Source organism: Photinus pyralis, unplaced genomic scaffold (genome assembly GCF_008802855.1).
Source record: "Photinus pyralis isolate 1611_PpyrPB1 unplaced genomic scaffold, Ppyr1.3 Ppyr1.4_LG1, whole genome shotgun sequence".
Taxonomy (NCBI): Eukaryota; Metazoa; Arthropoda; class Insecta; order Coleoptera; family Lampyridae; genus Photinus; species Photinus pyralis.
The window spans coordinates 7529787-7552733 of record NW_022170249.1 but is presented as its reverse complement, the minus strand read 5'-3'; the positions used below and the strand labels follow the sequence as shown (position 1 = coordinate 7552733).

The window sequence follows — 22947 nt, the reverse complement described above, 5'->3', positions numbered from 1 at the left end:
ATATCCAGGACGAAGCTTCCAATCAAGAATATGGAATTTGCAACCTCATCGATCTATTTGAACTATCATCTCACCAAGATAAGTATATAGTTATTGTTAAAATTAATGAAAAGTCACAACAATTCGAGGTAGATTCTGGTGCAAAATTCACGTTGTTAGGGCAGAACGGTTACAATGCATTAAAATTAAAATCCAACATTCAACGAACACCTACAGTATTCCGTTCGTACTCAGATCACGTTATGAAACCAAAAGGAAAGGTAATAGTAAACGTATCATGCAAAGACAAAGTAATTGAAAATGTACTGTACATCGTACCTTCTGGTGACAAACCCTTACTTGGATACGCAAGCTACAAATTGACCTCAAAGAAATCGATAACGAAACAACAAATTCTCCAGAATACGTCACAGTTGGTTCCATCCAGACACCAGACCAATTATTTCAGAAGTTCGCACCAGTATTTGAAGAAAAAATTGGATGCATGCCTAATGTGGATATTCAACTCCATCTACGAGACAACGCCTCTCCAATTTTTACCCGAGCAAGAAACGTACCATATGCACTGAGAGAGAAAGTAAATAAAGAATTGGACAGTTTGGAAGCTGCAGGAATAATAACAAAAATCTCTTCCCGCGACGACTGGGGTTCGCCACTTGTGATAATTCCAAAAGTAGATGGTGGAGTAAGGCTCTGCGTAAATTACAAGTGTGGAGTAAATGAACGATTAGTATGATCAAACCACCCCATTCGGAAAATTGACGACATCTTACACAGCTTGAGGAATTCAAAATTCTTCTGTAAGTTAGACCTATATAATAAGGCATATCTGCGTTTTAAAGTCAGTCCGAAAAGCAGCGAAATTCAACACTGGTCACACACAGGGGAACATATCGTATGAACCGACTCAGTTTTGGCATCAAAACTGCCCCTTCCGAATTTAATAGAATATTTTCTGAAATATTACAAGGATTGAATAAATACGAACATTATTGTTCACGGTGTCACAGATGATGAATGTATCGCCAATCTAAGAGCACGTTTAAAACGATTAGCCGAAAATGATCTCCATTTGAACAAAAATAAATGTTCATTTTTCCAAAGAAAAATCGAATATATAGGATATACAATTGAACATAATTGTATCAGCAAATCACCAGGAAAAGTTTCGGCAATATCAAAAATGCCTAGACCATCAAACATTGAAGAATTGAAACGTTTTTTCGGGATGGTTACCTATTATGCAAAATTTATTCGCGATTATTCAACTTTGACATATCCACTCAGAATGCTACTGAAGAAAAACCAACGTTTTACACAATTACCTCTAACGTTAACGACAGATGCAAGCCCTGTAGGAATAGCTGCTATCCTCAGTCATCAAATCAACGAGTGCGAGCGACCCATTGCATATGCATCACGCAGCCTTACATCATCAGAAATGAACTAGGTACAGCCAGTTAGACCGGGAAGCTCTAGCAATAAAGTTTTGGAAACAGTTTACATTAGTAACAGATAACCAGCCATTGTCAAGAATCCTGCATCAAAACAAATCGCTACCGAAAATGACATCTGCAAGACTACTCCGATATGCATCATTTTTATCCGGGTTTGATTACAAAATGAAATGTAAAACAAACACAAAAATTGAAAACGCTGATTGTCTATCGAGGGCACCAATCCAAAGAACAAAAATTACAACAGAAAATTCAATCAACGAAGAAGTGTCTCGATTATTTGCTCAGAAAGTCTTTCAAATATCGAGTGAAGTAATTACTTATGATACAATTAAGCAAGACTCTGCGAAAGATCTGGAAATTCAAATCATACAGCATCTCCATTCTAAAGTTAGCGATGGGAGATGAACCTTACACTTTAGAAAATGGCATTCTCTTTTATCAAGATAGAATACTATACTTCCCAGCACACTCAGACAACAGATTCTAAAAGAAATTCATTCAACCCATATTGGAATAGTTAAGATGAAACAACTTGCCAGGAGATATGTTTATTGGCCAAAAATTAGAAATTGAAAAATTAGTAAAGTCGTGTGAAGAATGTGCTAAGAATCGGCACAATCCACCAAAAGCTCCAATACACCCTTGGGAAGAACCAGAAGAGAACTGGGAACACCTTCATATTGATTATGCAGGTCCATTAGATGGATATCATTTTCTTATAGCAGTGGATACAAAATCAAAGTGGGCGGAAGTACGCACATCAAAAGAAGCACCATCAACTGGTGTAACTATAAAACTATTAGAAGATATTTTCTCGACACATGGGTACCCTTCAATCCTTGTGTCTGATAACGCTACGGCATTTACTAGCAAAACATACATTGAATACTGTAAACAGGTATCTTCCAAAAGTTTATCTCACCTGGCCATCCTGCAACGAATGGACTAGCAGAGAGGAATGTTCAAACATTAAAGTTGCGATTGAAGTTCAGCAAATCATGCTTAAACACAGAGCCACGCCTCTTTCAAATGGAAAATCACCCGGGGAACTTTATTTAAATCGAAAGCTGCGTATTCGTTTAGCCGCCATCAAACCAAATACTTATAATAGGAAGGAAAACGATAGCCTCATCCTTCGGAGGTACCCGCCAATTTCAAGAAGGGGACAGAGTCCAAATACGTGTCCATGTTAATAATAAAGATATATGGAAATTTGGAACAGGGAAAACGGCACTATATTGTCGCAATCGATAATGAACGGTCAATAAAGTCTCACATTGATCAACTTCGGTCAACACTAGTCCCGAAGAAGACGATTACTTTCGCTCCGATTTTAAATAGTTATTTTCCAGCTAACTAAGCCACCAACAGGATTCATAATCGGAGTTCCAAAAGAACAGTTATCTGAGAAACGACAAGATGAACAAATGCAGCCTGTGCCAGTTGATGAAATAATGAATCGACCACCTCCTGAACCAAAAACCGCCAATGTTTCAGGCAGACCAATCCGGTCCAAACGCCAGCCAGCATATCTTCAGGATTATACCCGTTATATTGATTTTAATTAAGTTACAAGCTCTTCCTCCAAGGTAAATCTCCACACATCTTGAAGATTCTGTTTTGCAGATAAGTGTTGCTTTACGCTTAGGTGCTACAGTTTGTACTCCTCATATCTGTAAATGTGGTGCCAATGTGGATAAGTTTGGGCATCATGGTTTATCTTGTCAGAAGAACACACTAAAGTACAGTCGCCATCGAAACATCTTAGAATGTCAGAAAAGAGCATTCCATGAGGCTGGTTATTCAGTCATCTTAGAACCTCCTCATCTTTTTGGAATTGATAAAAAACGACCTGATGGGAGAACTTTAACACCTTGGATGGAAGGACGATGTCTGGCATGGGACTTTACTTGTGTTGATACCTTATGTCCTCCATATCTCTTCTCCTCGGTGAAGAAAGCAGGTTCTGCAGCCGCTTCAGCTGAACGCAGGAAGAAAAATACTTACGCTGCCTTAGAACCTACATTTATTTTTAATGGATTCGCTGTAGAAACCATGGGTCCGTGCGGAAATGAAGCCAAAATCATGACAGCGGCAATTGGTAAAAGACTCAGGCAAAAAACAGGAGAGTCCCGCTCAACCCATTTTATTTACCAGCGAATCAGTATAGAAATTCAAAAAGGCAATGCCGAATGTATTTTAGGAACTTTACCTTTTTTTTGTAATTCTTCTGACGAAATTTATTATGTTTTAAAACCCCATTCTTATATGTAATTTGTTCCTGTTCTATTATTTTCATTAAACGTTTATTTATATGAAAAAAAAATACCTGTTTCAAATCTTCCAATATCGAAAGTTGGCAAACCGGGATCTGCTGCTTAGTTACTTGTTTATATAAAAAAATTAGAATTGTCTGTCACATTATATTAAAGTTTACATGTAGAATTAGTTCATAATATACTTTTTAAAAGCAATTGGAACCGCTTATTTAATACACAACACTCATATTGTGGCGGACGTTTGGGAACTGATTTTGGGAGTTTAGGGGTGGGACTTGAGTTCTAGGGTTAGTGGTTTTAAATTTGAGTAGGTTGTGGTAGTATTCGCATCCACGGTAATTAGCTGGCTGGTTTCCTCCACATAGGGCGCAGGTTGCTGTCGTGTCTTTGCTATTCCCGCAGCTTGATGTACTGTATCAGCCACCGAATTTGACTCAAACAAACGTTCGAGAACAGTATCCTTTGGTATGGCCATTGGCCATACAGCTGACATCGCATGCAATTTTTACTACTTTTTGGCGGTTCTATTACTATAAGGTTGTATTAGAGGTGTTGTATTTGGTAGATGTCTTTGTTGGTTACTGATGGTTCCAAGCTAGGGACAATGAAAACGAAATTTGGCATTTTCAGTCTTTCGGTGATATCTATCTGTTTTTTTCAAAGATTTTTCAAAAATTTCAACTGCATTTATTTTTTTACTCACAAAAGGAAGCATTTAACCTATACTGTGTTTCTCACCATTACGAAGATTCCAATAGTGAGCCACGAATTTGAACATCCCTGAATACTGTTCTGTATTGTTGGACATTAGGGCTCCTGTTTTGTGCAGTAATATAAATCGTATTTGATTTTTATGGCGTAGGGGCCTCGGCTACCACAAACCATCGTATCTTCATCGGCCGATTTATGGTGCAAGGACGCGAATTTTGCTACGAGAAGCCAAGGAGGCTGACTGTTGATCGGAGAACCATTATTATAACAAATCTACTGTAACGCACCTTCCATTAAAAACGCCCCTCTACAACTACACGTACGGTTATAAGGGGTGGCTTGACAGCAATGACTGATCGTGTTTGCGCTCGAGGGTCATGCAAACAAACATTGCTTATCCCCGACCACCATCAATTAATTGAATTAACTCACCGGGTGACATCACGCCCCGAGGTAGCGCTGAGCTCTCCAAACACTCTGAATGGGGCAGAATACGTTGTTGGAATGGAAATGACATGCTGAAGGGTTAAAATGGAGCTCATGTCTATTTGCGAAAGGATTGCGCCGCAGGACGTGCATTTATTGTTTAGAGTAAGCGAACAAACAAGCCACCGTCGGCTATGCTTCTAATTACTTCCCAGCCTGCAGGTGCAGTTGATCATCCCCTAACTCTGTTAGCAATGAGGCCTTAGATTTTTGGTATTGGCAATGACATGACACCATCACATACGAGCGAATGGGTCACTCAGCGGTTTGGTTTAATCATCACACACACCCGAGATCGTGTCATCGGTTTGGAAGCATATAGGAATAATACCTAATAATGGCCCAACCATAACAACGTGGCGAACTCGAAGTCCAAGTCCAACAATTCACTCATGGGTAACACTTTCATTGCAGGGTTAAGTTAAACTCATTCTCCCTTAAGATCTTTGCACCCATTTGTGCGGCCACCTTTAGTAAATAGGGGTGCACTTACATGTTACTCTTTCGTTTAATATAATCAATCCGTTTGAGTTAAACGAGAAAACCGAGTAAAAATTATTTCTTCTTTTGCTCTCACGCATTCGTGATTAAAATAGAAATGCGTGTTGTTTTAGAAATTATTCTTACGTAATTTTTATATATCAGTGGCTAACAATTGTGACATAATTTGCGCAAAAACTGCGTGCGGGTTTTAATTTAAAAATCGTACCAGTTTGGCCAGACGCGACGCGGGGGATTTTTTTCGCCTTCTTCGAATATTTTTGGCAATGATAATCGAACGCCATCTGTAGAAGTTTTTTAATATTCAATAACCAGTAATAACAAACGTCATGAAGCCAGGTGAGACGACTATAAAAACCGCTGTCTATCATTTTATCCAAATCAGAAGTCCGAATAGTCGTCTATTCATGGGTTGTTAGACCTACCGACGTCCTTACTTCCTTTCACTTGTACTTTCCCTCTCTATAAAGTACTAAGAGGTTAGTGCGCGCGTCGTTCGCAATGTTTAAACAAAGTTTATTTAATTCTTAGTCCACCTCGTGACATTATTGTTGAAACATTTCTTATTAAAACGCGTGATTTATTTATTTTTTATTTCGACAAATAAAAAATTAGTAAAATCATGATCGCGTTTTAAGTTAAAAATGGCTTTCAATTACAATATGTCACTACGCATACTTTTCCATTCATAATTTGGTACCTATCGCTAAATTCAAATAGTCGACCTAACTTTCTTTTTAGAAATGAACAAAATTATAAACGACGCTTAATTTCAGGTAATTCGACGAAAAAGAAGTAGTTCGAGTACATTTCGAAAAAAAAAGGATAACAACCTATGAACTCTTTTTAACGCAAAGTGCCTTCTCGTTAATAATCGTGTTAAAAAGTGATAGCCGAAATTTTCGGAATTTCAGTGATTTCTGCTGATTATCTGTGATATTTTTACATACACAACTAACTTATAGTGACCCTGTGCGTGTGCAGTTTTCAAAATACAAGGTAACTTTTTCTTATTATTTATAATACTCGTTACATAATGTTTTGCAAATAATCGAACGGCAGGTACGGCAATTAAAGTTTATTTCGTTTATTTATGCGAAATATACTTACCGTATAGCTTATGTTCCGCACTTTTGAAAGTAGTATACGTTAGTGAAAGGGAAATTTAACTTATTTAACTTACAACAAATTCGGTACTTTATAGGCCAGTTGTTTTAGAGTTTATATTTTTAGCCTCTATGACTACCAAAATTTGATATTTGGCAAGGCTCGATTATAAAAATATGAATTTTGTGCTGATAGGTACAATCATTGTATAAAGGTACAACACTGAAGTGGCCACTTAGACTGGTATTTTTATTCGTTGGAATTTGCGCTTTATGTCCATGGGGTAGAGATGCTGTAAATATTTGCATAAGAACACTTTCATTTACCAAGTCTCAACGTATCTTCACTTTCTTTTAAGTAGCATAGCTATTGTGCATATGTTACCTCATGAATAATTTAATACGCGTGGTAACAGAATTAACAGAAAATAAAAAAGAAGAGATTCCGTTGCGAATATATTCTCGAAGCGGTTGATATTTCTATTGGCACTAATTTATTGAGTGATAACTCATTTTTTTCGATGTTGTGACGTAAAAACCCAGAATCGGAATTTGTGAATTGTCATTAATTTGGTCATTCGAACGTTTTTTTTATGTATCAGATTTCTGGTAATAAAAAATTGTCAAAATTAATAAATTTGGTTAATTATCTTGTTATAGTGTATTATGTAATGAAGCACGGTTTTTAATACGACAGCAGGTTTTCGTTGGAAAATTTCTTTAAAGTTTCCAGTACGTTATTTCGTCGACTTCCGCATACACGTGCGAAGTAGAAGGTGCTAGCTATAAGTATAGTAGTTACCTACATTTTTACTAGAAATCAAGGCCAAAATTTGGTTATAGGTACATTATCAGTCTTAATTGATTTGATCAGAATAAATCAGCCTATGACTGCTTCTGAGCTTTCCCATATCCGCCAGACTTTCGCAACTCAATCCCTTGTCTTTTTCTCGAGAAAGGCACGATATATGTATTAAGCAATTCTGACTGAATTTTTAAATATCCTACATTATCTATCGCAATAACAACTTCAAGGATCATAAACAATTATTTCTCGAATTTCTGGTTAACGACCTTTCTTTGTATCTTTATTGAAATTATTCAATTTTTTGTTTACCTGCATATATGTTCATTGAAAGTACTTTTAATTATCTTACGTGCCTGTGAACTTATCGGAATAATAATTCCCCTTTTTTTCCAAAATGACAATGTAGTATGGATAACAATCTACAACCTCATGGTAATTTTCAAATGTTTCCTGATGGTTTCTCCCTTATAAACTCTATAGCTGTTGGATGTGCAAATACAGTCTCAGGCCTCCAAGGAAATATTTTTCTTTCTTTTTTTGCGATTACCAGTTTGTAAAACCGGAATTACTAAAAAAATGTCAAAATTTATCTCTTCTGTTGGTTTTGATATCTTTTGCTAAAAATGCCATCATCATACATGCATAACATCCAGGAAATAAATAATAATGCTTTTATACCATTTTGACATCGTTTTTCGTAAACATCTCTTTGTCCCATAATGCATCAAAATTGGCGTCCTACGCATTAAGATAATGCGTTTTCACCAACTTAGTTCATAAAAAAGGATTTAGTTTTAATCATCTACTGCATGTAGCGGCATACCTAAACTATCGATTACCAAATTAACTAATTTAATAATTTCCCGGGCTAGCTCAACAGAGGTCACGTCTACTTCCTTCAAGTTGGAAATCACTAAACTGCACCTCTGGAGTCGCCTCTCATAAATAAAAAACAACTGAACTTTAAATTTTGTTTGTATTCGTTACCTCAAGATGAACATAATTCATTTAAATTGTCGAAATATTTGTTAAATAGTGGAAAATCCTCACACGTGATTTTTAATCACTTTTGATCACTCGTGAAAATAATCTCCTTTCTGAATTTCCCCGTTAGAGCTTTTAATGCAAAAGTACCCACTTTCTTTCTCTAATTGACGGAACCAAATACGACATTTACGAGAATAAAGCTTGAATTCTCTTTCTTGTATTACACCTTAAATGACAACACTGTAAGGAAAGAGTCCTAAATTTGTTTTAATAAATAACATCCCCTATTCCCCTCAACACCCTATTATAATAGAGGGTTGCTGAAACAGTCGATTATTGGAGAAAATCTACAAGATATCAAACAAAGTTGTGTACAACAGTTTTGGGGTTCTTTAATGTCTACTAGGCAGTTATAATTTTAATTATAAAAGGCTGGTCATAAAGACGCGTATTGCAGTTTTTTAAAAGGAACACCCTGTATATTATTCGATATTTCAATTCTTCCATCAATTTTAAGGGAAATTTGTAAGAAGCATAATGTATCTAAATTCATTCGTTTCCAGGTTATCGAGTTAGTCAGGAGTTGGACATTAGGTTATTTGTAGGTTATTTTAAAAGTTTATTCTTAAATTTTTTGAAAAGCAAACTTATACGAAAATACTTCAGACATGCGCAGTGTGTGGAACGGATAGCGCCATTTAGATGATCGTCATATCGGAAGGTGCTACAAGGTGCAGTGTACCATTTTGGTTGAGAGTGCAGTGTTCCTCGGCTGCTTTTAAAGATAAAGACTTGCGGTTTTTGTGACTCTGTGCTACTTTTTTGTGAAACTTTTAATACCACAAACAAAATCAATCGAGCTACGTTTGTTTCTGAGATACAGGGTGAAAACGAAAAGTTTGACTGTTTGGGATGCTATATCTTACTACCCACGTAACGTAGGAAAAAGTAAAAACTGCGTATTTGAAATATTTTGTCGGACCACCGTTTCTGAGATTTGACCCAACGTTGGTATTTTTTAAATGCAACACCCTGTATATGTCTACGTCATTTTTTTAAATTTGTTTTTCCTTCTCACATTGATCTATATTATTTATTTATTTGTTTGTTTGTCTGTTTATTTATTTAGTTATTTATTTAATTATTTGTTTGTTTATTTAGCGACGTTGGCATTTTGCATTTCGAAAGTTGGAATAGTTTGGAATATATGGGGGATATTGTTTCGCTTTCCTGCATTTGATTTCCCATAGACACTGCTAATTAATTTGTGTTTTGTTGCTTTAATTTCCGCTAGGGGATTTGCCATATGTGCCGTGCGCCGTAATTCGCCGTAGTTCTTCCGAAGTGATTGGGGGGGGGGGGGGGGTCTAATAAATAGAACAGAAAATAGCAAACAGCTTACCTCGCAATTAAGCGGAGCGGTAGAAGTTACTGTTCGAGAAAAAGCAAAAGCTGTAAATACGGTGCGGTAAATTTAATGTAAAAGCAAAAATTAATCGGTATGAATTCAAAATAAATTTACGGAAAGTCTCAAAAATCAATGCGGTACTTACAAATGTAACTAGCAAAATGAAAAAGCAAAACGATCTTATATTTCGATTAAAACACTAAAGGCAGAAACATCCCTTCTAAACAACGGCTTTGTCTTTTATAAAATGTGGTCATGCCATGGAGAGAACGCCGGTTTTCGCAATCAGCCCAGGGTATTTGGATAAGAACGTCCAAAAATTAAAAGGTCTTTAATTAATTTCTTGCCTTCTGATCATCATAAAAATCGGGGACATATTCCAAAATGTCAATTAATTAAGCGCGCTTCTAACGAAACTACTCACTGTTTACGCTGTTTACTGCAACTCATATACTTAGATACTGTTAATTATATTCACTTAAATGTGCGAGATGAAATTTCTAAATTCATATCTCTAATTAACCCCCATTGTCACTTGAAATTTCCCCGGTCAGGAAAAAGCTTGATACCGGCGTAAACCTGCATGGTATTGCAACTTTAATGCTCGTTTGAAAACATAGGAAACCAAAATCATCTAATAATTACTTAACGGGACTGAAATTCTAAAATATTAATTTGCCCTCGTGTTCTAAATGACAAGAGATTTCGGACGCAACAAAGATAGTTGAAATATCTTGACGGGAACGGTTCCAAACGTTGAGTTAATTACAGCTGTTGTTTACGGTAACGGCAAATTAAATCAATTACCTTTTCTCTCTAACTTCAACTCATAGAACCAACACAAATATTTTTGAGTTTTGGCACGACAGTATCATAACCGAGCGCCTCCAGATATCGGGTGTTCACGTACTGGGTGGTCATGCAATTATGTACACTTCAAGGTAGGTGCTTCATACATCGTGTTTATCAGCAAAATTTTGCAACGGAAGAAGAACTGAGGGGGGTTGTTCTGGAAGCATTTGCTAGCATTAGTCCACAAATGTGTTTGGAAAATAAAGGAAATCTTGTCGAACATGTTCTAAATACAGTTTTTTAAATTTTAAATTCGTTTTGGTTGTATCTTAATTCTTCTTTTAATTTAATTTGATTTGTTTTTCGGTTTTTCGAGTACTTCCACAACTACTTGGAACACTTCAACTATTACTGCCAGTATTTGGAGTACTTCGACCACTACTTCAAGTACTACGAGTGAAATGTACACCTACTTCGACTAGTGGACCAGTCTTGATTTTTTTACATTACGTTTTGATGCAAAATTTTGCACTTGTTGATTTAGTTTTTAATTTCTTTTTTCTATGGTCTGTCATTTGGTTTATTGATTCAGTACACTCTCTTTCAAACAACCAACCTTTTACTACTAATTGTAAATAGGGTGGTCTTTTTATAAATTCTTACAAACACCATAGAGAGAAAATCTCTGACCACTTAAATGTAAAACTCTGATTCTGTTAAATACATATTATTTATTGTATGTTTGAGTTTTAATTGGGTGAGTATCTCTCCGACCAATCCACTCTGCACTTCAGGTTTCTAGTACCTACCTCGCATTTGAACCCCTTTGGTCGTAGCCAAGTAAATGGACTAGACCAAGGTGAGAGTGTACTATTTGTTAGAGATTGAAAGAACCAATAACTCTAAATACCCTTTTTACATTAATTATTACTATAGGAATTTTGTACTTTATTTTGCCATTTTTACAGGACCAAACCTATATCATAGAATACTTAATAATATTATATTTATAGTTACTCTTTGCCTATATCATGAATCATGATAATGTATATGTATGTTAAGTTTGTTTAAATTTCACAATTTGGAAGTCTATGTTACAGTAGGTACGCAATAGAATGGCTGCGTAGGAATAGTAATAAAATGACCGTAGTTTTCCAAATTTGATTAAATACAATTGGGTATTTTACACTTCATTTCCGAAATCGACCGAACAAAATTTTGACCAAATGGAAACCACAACATGGTACTTTCAAATTGATATTTACTCAAGGACGAAATTGGCGGCATCGCAAATATAAAATATTCCGTTTAATTAATCGCGAATTTAATTAGGAATGCCGCCTGCAATTGTGAAACTGAGGAGCTGCACTTCAATCGATTAATCCCTGTCACCTCAAACATTGTAAATTTATTCTCTTGCATTTTTGCTACTGATTATTTAATATTAAATTTAGTTTTTATGTGCAACTTTTAATTGACTTAAAGTGAATTATCAATTATATACCAATTTGCTCGCATTTATGAAGCAATTTATAATCGAAAGAATTTTTAATATTTATTTATAATACCTACGTAAATGACTAATTTGAAAGCGTGACCACGCACGTATGTACCAAAAAATTGTTATTGAAATGCTCTGATTTGTTATTTATGCGGATCATAAAAAATTAAATCTCGTGTACATTTTAAATACATTGCAAATTAAACACAGGCCCACATATTTTAGTAATTTGATCTTGGTCTACGACAAGTTTCTAGTATATTTGTGTTTCATAATATGAATAATTGTGTCATATTTATAGTGTTTATTTCTCAATTTTATTTATTAACTAAGTCCACCACGTAAAATAATCATGTTTTTGACCATCCTCTTTATCTATGTACCATATGCTTCAAAACTGCACCCTACCTAATAAATTGGTAGCCATTGACGATCTTGCGTAATTATGATCAAATTTGCGCTTAGTTTGTGGAAAGCAAATTGAACCCTATTTTGTACAAAACAACGAAGTGGCCCACACATGAAAAAAACGGAAATATACCTCTCCAACTTACTGTCCCATTGTATTAACATATGCCTAAACAATAAATTAAATTATTTTTTCTACTAATTATACAAAACAACGCTAATTAGTCCCAACCAAAAATATTTGTTACACTAACGCGCAACGCAATTCTGTTTACTAATGCATATACAGGGTGTTCATTTTACTTTGTTCACTATTGCTATGTCGAGAACTATAAGGTTAAATTAGCAAACCATTGTATTTTGCAAGACTATTTGAATGAAAATGAATGTCTAAGTAGCCATGAACTATGTTTTTCTTTTATCATAGTCCATGGCTACTTAGACTAAAAACTCGTGAAAACAGAATCTTTATAATTAATTTTTTCGCGTACAAGAAGAAGAAGTAGTAGTAGTTTACATGATTTAGATGCAGAATTTATAACTCTATAACTTTTATTTGAAGTATTTTTGCGTAAAATAATTAGGAAACGTTTGCGCAAAGAAAAAGTAATTTCCCATGTTAAACACCTATGTTCCACTTTTCGATTTACACCCTGTACACTTCTTACATATCAACTTATGCATTATGAGCAAAATTATGCATTTTTCTATTAAATTGGGTTTATTCAGTACTCACACAACAACAATAGTTCAATAATAGCAACTGACAGTTGTAAACAACAAATAATCTATTGTTTCGGTGACAGCACTCTAAAATCTTGTTTCGTACATGGTATAATTATTTTAGCTATAATGAAATAAATCTAAACATTCATTTTTCTCATCAAAATTGTTATTTAAGGGTATACAAATATATTACTAAATTCAGAATAAAATTCTCTATCGAATAAGGAAATACAAAATATATAGTTCCACTTAAAATAACGAAGTTGGTATCGACCTAGATATCCGCAGTTTGTGAACCACTGGTTGAAACATTTTTTTCGTTCTCATTAAAATTGTCTTGTACGAGTAAAATAGAAATTGTTTGCTAATTTAACCGACTTCGTAACCCTTATAGTTCTCGAGATAGTAATAGTGGACAAAATAAAATGGACGCTCTGTATAAACAATTCTACCTTAGTTTAATTTACCTGGTGATAGGTGATGTAGTTCGTGATCCTTATGTGAGTCGACTCAAAAAATAACAATGGAAAGAAACATTTATTTTTAATTAACTACCCATACCAAAATCAATATGATATTATTTGATAGTTTCAGAATCGTCCCAAATCGAGGCCATATTGCAAACAACATTAACAATATTTTTACCTCCATGACCTACCTAACCGTTACACGCCATATTTGTACACATCATATTGCAGTACGACTTAATTGTTTGTATTAACATTACTGTGTACATCACGATTTGATCAATTCCTTGCTACTACTGTTTATATTGGCCCGGTTGGAGTTTTCTTTGCCTATTAATTTATGCACAAGAAAACTATCAAATCCATAGTCGTCACAGTTAGTTGTTCACGTAGACACTCTTATCACTAAAACAATAAGGTCTCGAACAGTTTATATTGATCCAATTAGTTTGCAAATTTTCTCAGAAACAGAAAGAATAAAACCGTTCACTGAAACCTTATCGCAAGTTTTATGATATGCATTTTCATTGCGAAAGCAATGACTGCCTTGAGTTAATACATCGCCAATTTAAAGTAAAGGATTACTGAAATAATAGTTATTTATTATAAAGACGGTAAACGGATATTTTATCCATTGACGTCAAAAATAGCAAGCTTACGTTCTGCCGTCGCGGCCGTTTCCATAGAAAAAGCATTGTACTCTGTTCTGAACTTCATTTTATCTCGTGCTCCGCGCCCCATTTGAACTGACAATGACAGATGTCATTAGTGATCCCTTTATTTACTCTTAACGTTGTTGAGAAACAAACTACTATGCATTTGTAAATGCCCCCCACCCCCGTGAGGTTTTCTGAGATGCTGTTTTGAAAAGTGAAGCGTCAGCAGATTCTATTTAGGCCAGGAAACAATTGTTCAAAAAAAAGGTGGTAAATGCTACGAACACAACTTTTGACTTCATAATTTGGTTTGAACTAACTAGGCTGTGAACATATCAAAAGTCCCCGCTCGGAGCCCTTGAGCCAGAGGAAGGGGTGGGAGGTTTGAAGAACCCATTTTTCCGTTTTTCGCTTATATTTCGGAAACTGTGCGTCCTAGCAACATGACCATTCTATACAAAATGAAAGCCATGCACCCAAAAAATAAACACCGGAAAACGGATTGTAGAGCATTACATTCCCTTCAATAATATACACATTACTTTACTATTTTGCCTATTTTCTTTTAAATGTTAAAGCAATTTCAGTGTTGAACGGAAATGTGAATTTCTACAACTGTCGACTAATGAATCTTTCAATTTCTCACCATTCCCAGTCAGCATATTGACCGAAATATGCACCATTAAATGTATACATGTACACATAGTGAGTACTGGACGTCTAAATAGCACAGACTCATTTTAGACACATAGTATATACTTGCGGGCCCACTGACCAGGTTCCTCACACTTATAATTAAAGAAAATCTAGGGCCATTTTAATGGGAAAATATGTTGCTATGGCCTATGACCATGTTTGTGCATATATGCGTTGGGATAATTTTATAAATCACAAGCATTAAAATATGAAAACGAAGAAAAGTGAATTAACATAAAACATTACAACAATTAATAGGCACCATTATTACAAGTTATTTTCTTGCGCTCTTGGGGTGAGAAAGACCTTCATCCTCGTCTTCGTTTTCATCTTCTCTTTTTGCCAATATCTTCTCCATCGTGTAGGGAAACGGTCACAGGATCCTTCTGTTCTTCTTTATTTTCGGAGTCAACTTGAGAGACCCAATTCAGGCAGTTCCTCTGGCGACTTTGGCATCCTGGGGAACAATTGAGGCTTGCTTTTTTGCACTCACACTTCACAGCCTTTTTTTTGCATCGGCACCATTTTCAGGATATCCGGTTATTCTCAATCTTCCACCCTCGCTTCCACCCATACATCTGAAGAGGCAGATCATTTCCCAGTCACAGCTGAATTTGGTAGAATGAGGGAATGCTGTTTTGCTGCTACTGCTACACTTTCTGCTTGAAGGGTCCTGATCCCCTTGCCCTCAAGCTTCACATTAAGCATGTTGCTGAGACTGCTTTTGTTGAATTTGTTCGACAGAAAATCTTTGTTTGTCGTTTGTCTCGGTGTCTTCGATGAAATGGATGTCAACACAATTGCTGAGTCGGTATCGCCTTTGATGCTATGCTGCTTATGGGCTAAATAAAATAAATAAAATGAATAACATAAATAAAATAAATAAAATAAGTAAAATAAGTAAAATAAGTAAAATAAATAAAATAAATAAAATAAATAAAATAAATAAAATAAATAAAATAAATAAAATAAATAAAATAAATAAAATAAATAAAATAAATAAAATAAATAAAACCCCTTGTTTGCTAAAAGATCAATTAATCGTCTTGAGCCTTATTTCCTGTGCAGCAAAAGGGAAATGCTACTCAATACTGAACAAGTAAAAATACGGGGTCTAATTACTGAGGTTGTGACATGGGCCACTGTCATTCTCTTGGTTTCTTAGATTCTCTTCGTTTTATTCATCATCAAGCTTTCGAGAAAAGTGAGTATGGATTCTGGAAGATCTTGTGCATCGGATTCCATTGGGCGGCTTTTTGTTTCTGAGTCTTTCGTCACTTTCCTTGTTCTTTTTTTCTTCATACCAAGCATGATCGCGTAGGATTTGTTCGGCGGTATCCATAAAACACAGCAATGGAACATAGAATCTGTTAGAACCTTCAGAAACTATCACAGAGACCCATACTTGACTCGAAGTTGAGCTTTTATATTTTTCCATACAAGTTTCTCCCCAGGTTTTGATACGTACTCGGAGGAGGACCTTCCTGATTTCTCATAAGCCTATAAGGGCTTGATGAATTTCAAACGACAGGCATTGTGGTACACTCTCTCTTCTTCAATGAGGTCGTTAACACCGGCAAGGGGAAGGATCACTTCTTTACCCTAAATCATTCCTTACGGTGATTGCAGATATACATACTTTAGGGAAATCAAGAGTGGAGGACTTCTTGACTAGGTCCTAATAAGATTCGAGGTGAAAAGTGGTATCGGCACTGCCTGTTCCGATTACCACTTAAAATTAATCTAGAAGCTATGTAATTGTTCTAAAACGTTACGGAGACTCTATGTTTGTCAAGAGCATTGGATTAGGAGTTAAGATGTTTTGTTCAAAGCCACTTATAATTCATTATAAAATATACGCTGTAAGCACTCGAGCGAGTACGACGACCATGTATGAAATCGTAGGTTCAGTCGCTGCACAAACCGTTAAAGTGATTATAATTGTGGGATTAATCCCGTCTTCTCATCAAAGCAGATTAATTTTGTAATTATGGTAGGTACTTCCTTTGCGAGTCTCTGTTAATGCAGTTATAATAACTAAATTCTATTCACAATTTATTTGCTATTTACATAACCATAAATTACAACTCGACATGCAATACATGATAAATTCGTAGTAATTTAACACGACTTCCGTGCTCACAATTTGACACCCAATTTGAATAATTGATTATTTCTAGATGGGCCCAGTAAAGATACTTGAAAGTATATAGGTAGTCTCTCAGAATGCTGTATTGTTCGACTTCGAGTATTAATCTACTCAAGCCATGAAATCCCTAAAACTACAGCACAAAATCAAAAATGAAGATTGGCAATAGTAATAAACCTTACGTCACAATACGAGACTTGCGTCTAACTTCTCAGCTGTTAAATATATCATTGTCACAATACACGTATGACCTTTTGTTCGCCCGACAATGAATCTTCTCATAATAATTATTCAAATTTCGTGGATTAATAAGTAGAAAAATATTGATTTTTTTACTAATAATTTATTAACCGTAAAATTTTTGCGACTTCTTTGAACGGTTATCCTGTAAAAAACGGTTTAATTTTCCTTAAAGGTCAGTAGTGATTCATCAGCCGATTTTCACAGATTGAAATTGAAGAAATATTACAATACCTTTAATCTTCGTTAATTTGCATACATTACTTCTTGTGACAGCATACCTACTCATTTACAAACTTGCTTTTTTGGGCAATTTATTAAATTCATATATCACAAGTATCATAATTCAATAACGCAAGTATAATTCTTTTTCGGAAAAATGGTATTAAATTTTACAATGTCATCGTGTCGGTTTAAAAAAAAAGTATTCCTTCATTAACATTATTAATATTTAATATTATTATTATTAATGATAGCACCTACTACGTAGATTCTTTTTCTAAAGATGACAATAGGTGGTAATAAGTGGAATTAAATTAAAAGGTCGCACAGTTTATGTATGGGAAGTAGGTGAGCAATTTAAACGAAATTTATTGTTTTTTTAAGTAAATAATACACTTTGCAATCGTTAGCTCATTCTAACCAATTTAGTTCAAATTTGCAATATAATTTTTAATAGGTAGCTCGTATTGGAGAAAGAAAATTGGTTTATAGCCGGTGAAAATATGGCTTGGGGGATATGAAATACAAACTTTAATTATTTAATTTGTTGGGGTTTAACGGCGTTCAAGTTCAACAATTATGGAATTTAAATTATATACCAAATAATTTCATATATTTACTGTGATGCTTTCACGTGGTGATAGGCGTACCTATTAGGAAGAAGTGATTTGGGAAAAGGCGAATTGCGTTTCGATCATTATCACTTAAAGAATTCGATTGTTGCTTACGTCAGTAAGAGTGAAATCATTTCTTATTACACCAGTGGATCACAATATTTTGCAAAGTATTTCTAAAAAACAGAAGGTATAATTTGTCCTTGTCGTTTCATTTATTTATGGGGTTCCTTAAATAACTCAAGGGATAACATTAACGTTTTCGCAACAACCAGAACAAGCAGAAGGTATGCCCTTTCAAATTATTCCACCCCAGAACGAGATTTCCTAAAAAACTGCATGCAAAAAACTGTGCTCTTTGATATATAAAGAATGTAGGTACTCAACGAATGATTTTTGGCGTGGTACCATCACAGTTTTCTGTGGTACCATGTTTCCGAAACTGAAAACTGGACTCTTAATTATTGTTATTACGATTTAGGTTTAAATAAACAAATTAACTTATGCTCACATAGCGTATGCCTATTGATATTATCACATGCTACGCGTTACCCAACATCCAAGTATATGATTAACGCAATGCTATAATTTTTTGAATAAATTTAGATATAAGATGATCCTTTATCGACTATAGAATAATCAGAGCATGTATCCCATTCTGCCACAAAGTGTGTGTTGGTTTTACACAAGCATTTCCATAGAAGTCCTCATACTTACATTGTCTCATTTACCACGTGTACTATTATTGGATTTCTTCATTACTCAGAGAGCATGTTTTGTGAATGAGCAATAAAACGTCTTCTAACAATGGATTTTCACACATTTTTCGCTATTATGTGAGGTGAAGGATCTCTGTAGAATAATATCCTTACTATTTGGGCCACAAAAATATTTTTAAAGTTTCTTTGAACTAGAAGAAGAACCGACTTTCTTCTCTTTCTTACCACTGAGTGTCTAAATGGGTTGTTATATTTTCGTTGACTTGTTTTTTATTTTCCGACGGCTGCTTGTAACGGAAGCTTGTTAAATTTTGCAAGTTTTGTGGATTTCAAAATTATATTCGGGTAGAAATGCGTATCGATGATTCAGATTTCTGTGAAGTTGTAATGTTCATTAAAATTAACAAACATTTTTTTTTCGATGTAATTAAGTTTCAAATATCGTGAAATATAAGATGAGTTATTGGTTTTGGACTTCCTATTTTGGGCGAGTTAACGATTAGTACGTGATTTAAAAAAGGTCACCGGTTAAAAGACGCAATAGATTCTAAGAAAAATATGTAATAAAACAGCGAGGCTAAAAAATTATGAGTTTGTTTATTTCCGGAAACTTGATGGGAGCCATTTAAGTAAAAAGGCCCAAACCAAATAAAATTTGTTGCGCGTATTAATAAAAAATCGTATTTTTTAACCAAGAACAAGTTGGTCGTTCTGGAATAGTGATTTGTTCGGAAAATATTAATCATTGAGTAACTGCAGTTTAGTTTAACGTGCGATTGAAAGACTTCCGTTCAGAAATTATACCTAAAGTACGAAAAGCGCGCTAAGAAATTGTTGTTCAATTGGGATTACGCGATTGGCGAAGATTGAGAATAATCTAAATCATGCTCCACTACCAATACCTACCATCTAAAAAGGGGAAGAATACTACTGTCTAAATTGTAAGTTATTTTTATGAAAAGTTATTTACTTAGAAATTTATTCATATAAAATTTTTATTTTGTCATTTTATAATTGTTTTTGCCGAGTGGTTTTATATAGATAGGATAAATATAAGTTAGAAGTTAGAAGATTATTCAGTGCTGTAGGTATTTAATTAAGTGTTATATTAAGTAACTTTAAATATTATTCAGATTCAGGATAGATGTAAGTAATTGAGTAATTAAGATTTAATATAAAAAAGTAAATCAATTGTGAGTGCAGTGGAATTTGGATTTATTTTATTTTTTTCAATATAATCGGTTTATTTTTTATCAATCAGAAACGTGAGACGGTAATAGTAGGGCTATTACATGCTACAATACAAAAAGTGATTATGTTGGTAGAATAAGTACGAGGGACACTCCAAAAGCAATCTACCTCGGGATGAAACAAAAGACTTTTGTCAGAAGCTTTATGAAGCTGCGATGCCCTAACTACAGGGAGCTCATACTGTCGTCCAAAACACCACATAAAATGCAAGGTAGTAATTGTCACAGGAAGTTCAAGTTTGGGTGGTAGAGTAAGAAAAAATGACACTTAAATTTAAAGTTTATCATTTGTTTTTTTCGTGGTTAGCTAGATTTTTTGTGTAGTGTCCCTCGTATTACCCCATCTACATCACATTATCCCTGCCGAACCACCACCACATAAAAATTTTTAATTGTAACGGCCCATTGCGAAATCATTTTGGATAACTCAAGATGAATTTCATTTCATTAATAGTGGGAAAACTGTAACAGTTTAGTTACATTTACAGGGGTTGGACACCCCATCTGTAAAAAATGAATTTTATTCTCTACGGCACTGGTAGAAATTTTACTGTAACAATTTTTGTTTAGGAAGTAATCAATTCCACGGCTAGCTCAGTAATGAATATCAATAACTCCTACCTTGAGGAAGATCGGTTCTTTATCTCCACCCATAATCTCAACATTTCAATTACAACAAATAAATACTTATATAAATTGACTTGTTTGACTATATTGCTGAAAATATCGTTTCAACTCGTTTTCCTTACATTTTTTTGTGATTTACCTAAAATATTAATGTATTTCATGTAAAAGTATTACCAGGAAAGAATACCTGATGCCGGTTCACAATCGTATGGTGTAATATGAAAAACATACGATTGTACACCGACATCAAGTGTTCTGTGACCGGCATTCTTTCCTGCCTATTCAAAATAAAAGCCTAAAGAGCATCTAAAAAAGCGCCAGAGTACCTCGGTGTGACCCCTTGGGTTTGACCAATTTTCAATTGACTTGTTACATGTGGCATATAGGTCAACTGTGCAAAGTTCGAACCAAATCGGTCCAAGCGTTTGATAGTTATCGTCCTTACGGACAGACGGACACCATCGGCTCAACTATAAAGCTTGCATCGCTTTGCTGCGCCGCTTAATAAATTTATACACCTCTGGATGCCAGCATTATGCGGGTCACTCTGTAATTCGGCGCAAGCCTGTTGAAGGCCCAGAACAAGAGAGGGACCGATCAGCATCTTACCGACGATCTCAAAAATTCTCGAGCGTGTCGTTAACTCCCAAATTATCACTCATTTAGAACTGAACTCTCTTTTCCCAGTTACACAGTCTGGCTTTAGATCATCCCATAGCTGTAGTAGGGCCCTCTTACATATCGTTGACGATATTTTAACTTCAATAGATTCTGGAAATAGTTGTGTACTTGCACTGTTAGATTTTAGCAAGGCTTTTAACACCATTAACCATTCGATGCTACTAGCAATACTTAATTATATTGGGTTTGGGGATAGTGCGATAAACTTATTCTCTAGTTATTTAAAACACAGATCTCAGATGGTAAAGTGCAATAACAACATATCCGAACCACGAGTCGTTTTTAAAGGTGTACCGCAAGGTTCAATATTGGGTCCTACATTGTTCCTAATCTATACAAGTGCTCTGTGTAAACAATTGAAGCATTGTAACATTCATATGTATGCGGACGACACGCAGATTTACTACTCATTTTGTCATACTGAACTACACGAGGCTTTTGAGAAAATCAACTACGACTTGAAAGTTACCCGTGATTTTTGCCAAAAACATGCTTTGCAGCTTAATCCCGCTAAGTGTAATGCCATGTTATTTAGTAATAAGTTAACAAAATCCCAAATGCCCAGAATGCACATTAATAATCTGGCCATCCCATTTGTGGATAAATGTAAGAATCTAGGCGTAATTCTTTACACATCCCTTAGGTTTAGACCTCACGTTACAATGTGCATTCAGAGAGCATTTTTGAACTTGAGATTATTGTTTCCCCATAAATTCTATTTGAGTACTCCCAATAAAGTTAATGTTATGCAACTCTCTGGTGTTATCACATTTTGCTCACTGTTCCCCGGTTTACTCATCCTGTATTACCCATGATACAACGCATAGTATTCAACGTGTTCCGAATTCTTGTCTCCGCTTTGTATACGGAATCTCTAAATATGACCACATTACTCATAAGTTAAAGGACGCAATTGGCTATCAATGACGAGTAGACGGCATCTCCAAAATGCTGTTTTATTTCATAAAATCATTTCCGATAAGCGGCCACCATACTTATACAATAAGATCAGATTTAGGACTGACATTCACAATTTAAATCTTAGGCATAGAGGGCTACTAACTATACCTCAACATAAAACAGCACTATTTGAGCGGTCATTTAGCTACACCATTGCTGTGATGTACAATGCATTGCCGTCGCCTCTTAGAAGTTTACCAACTCGTCAGTTCAAAAAACAGTTGTTTAACCTTTTATTTCACTCTTTAATTTGATTTCGTGTTACTGTTGATTATTCCTGTTCGTATTGTCTTTTATCTTTCAATCTGTTCATTCATCATTTCACTATACCTACTTAGTAAGTAGTTATTCTAAAATAATTTTATTTTCTTTCGCTGTTTTGCTCTGTACAAATATTCTCTGTTTTGTCATGGTGTAGATGGAAGAGCAGCGTTTTGCTGAATCTATGCCATGAGGTTCTAAAAAAAAATTTTTTTGGAATAAATATGATTCT

At 34.9% G+C, this 22947-nt stretch overlaps 1 protein-coding gene across 1 annotated transcript in view; it reads left to right on the top strand.

The window, feature by feature from the left end:
* Positions 1-5981: 5981 nt before the first annotated feature.
* The window catches only part of LOC116159239, a gene marked incomplete in the record, with an annotated part of 137010 nt that continues 120044 nt past the window's right edge, over positions 5982-22947 (top strand). Inside the window, 2 exon segments of the mRNA XM_031472182.1 lie at positions 5982-6133; positions 6214-6436.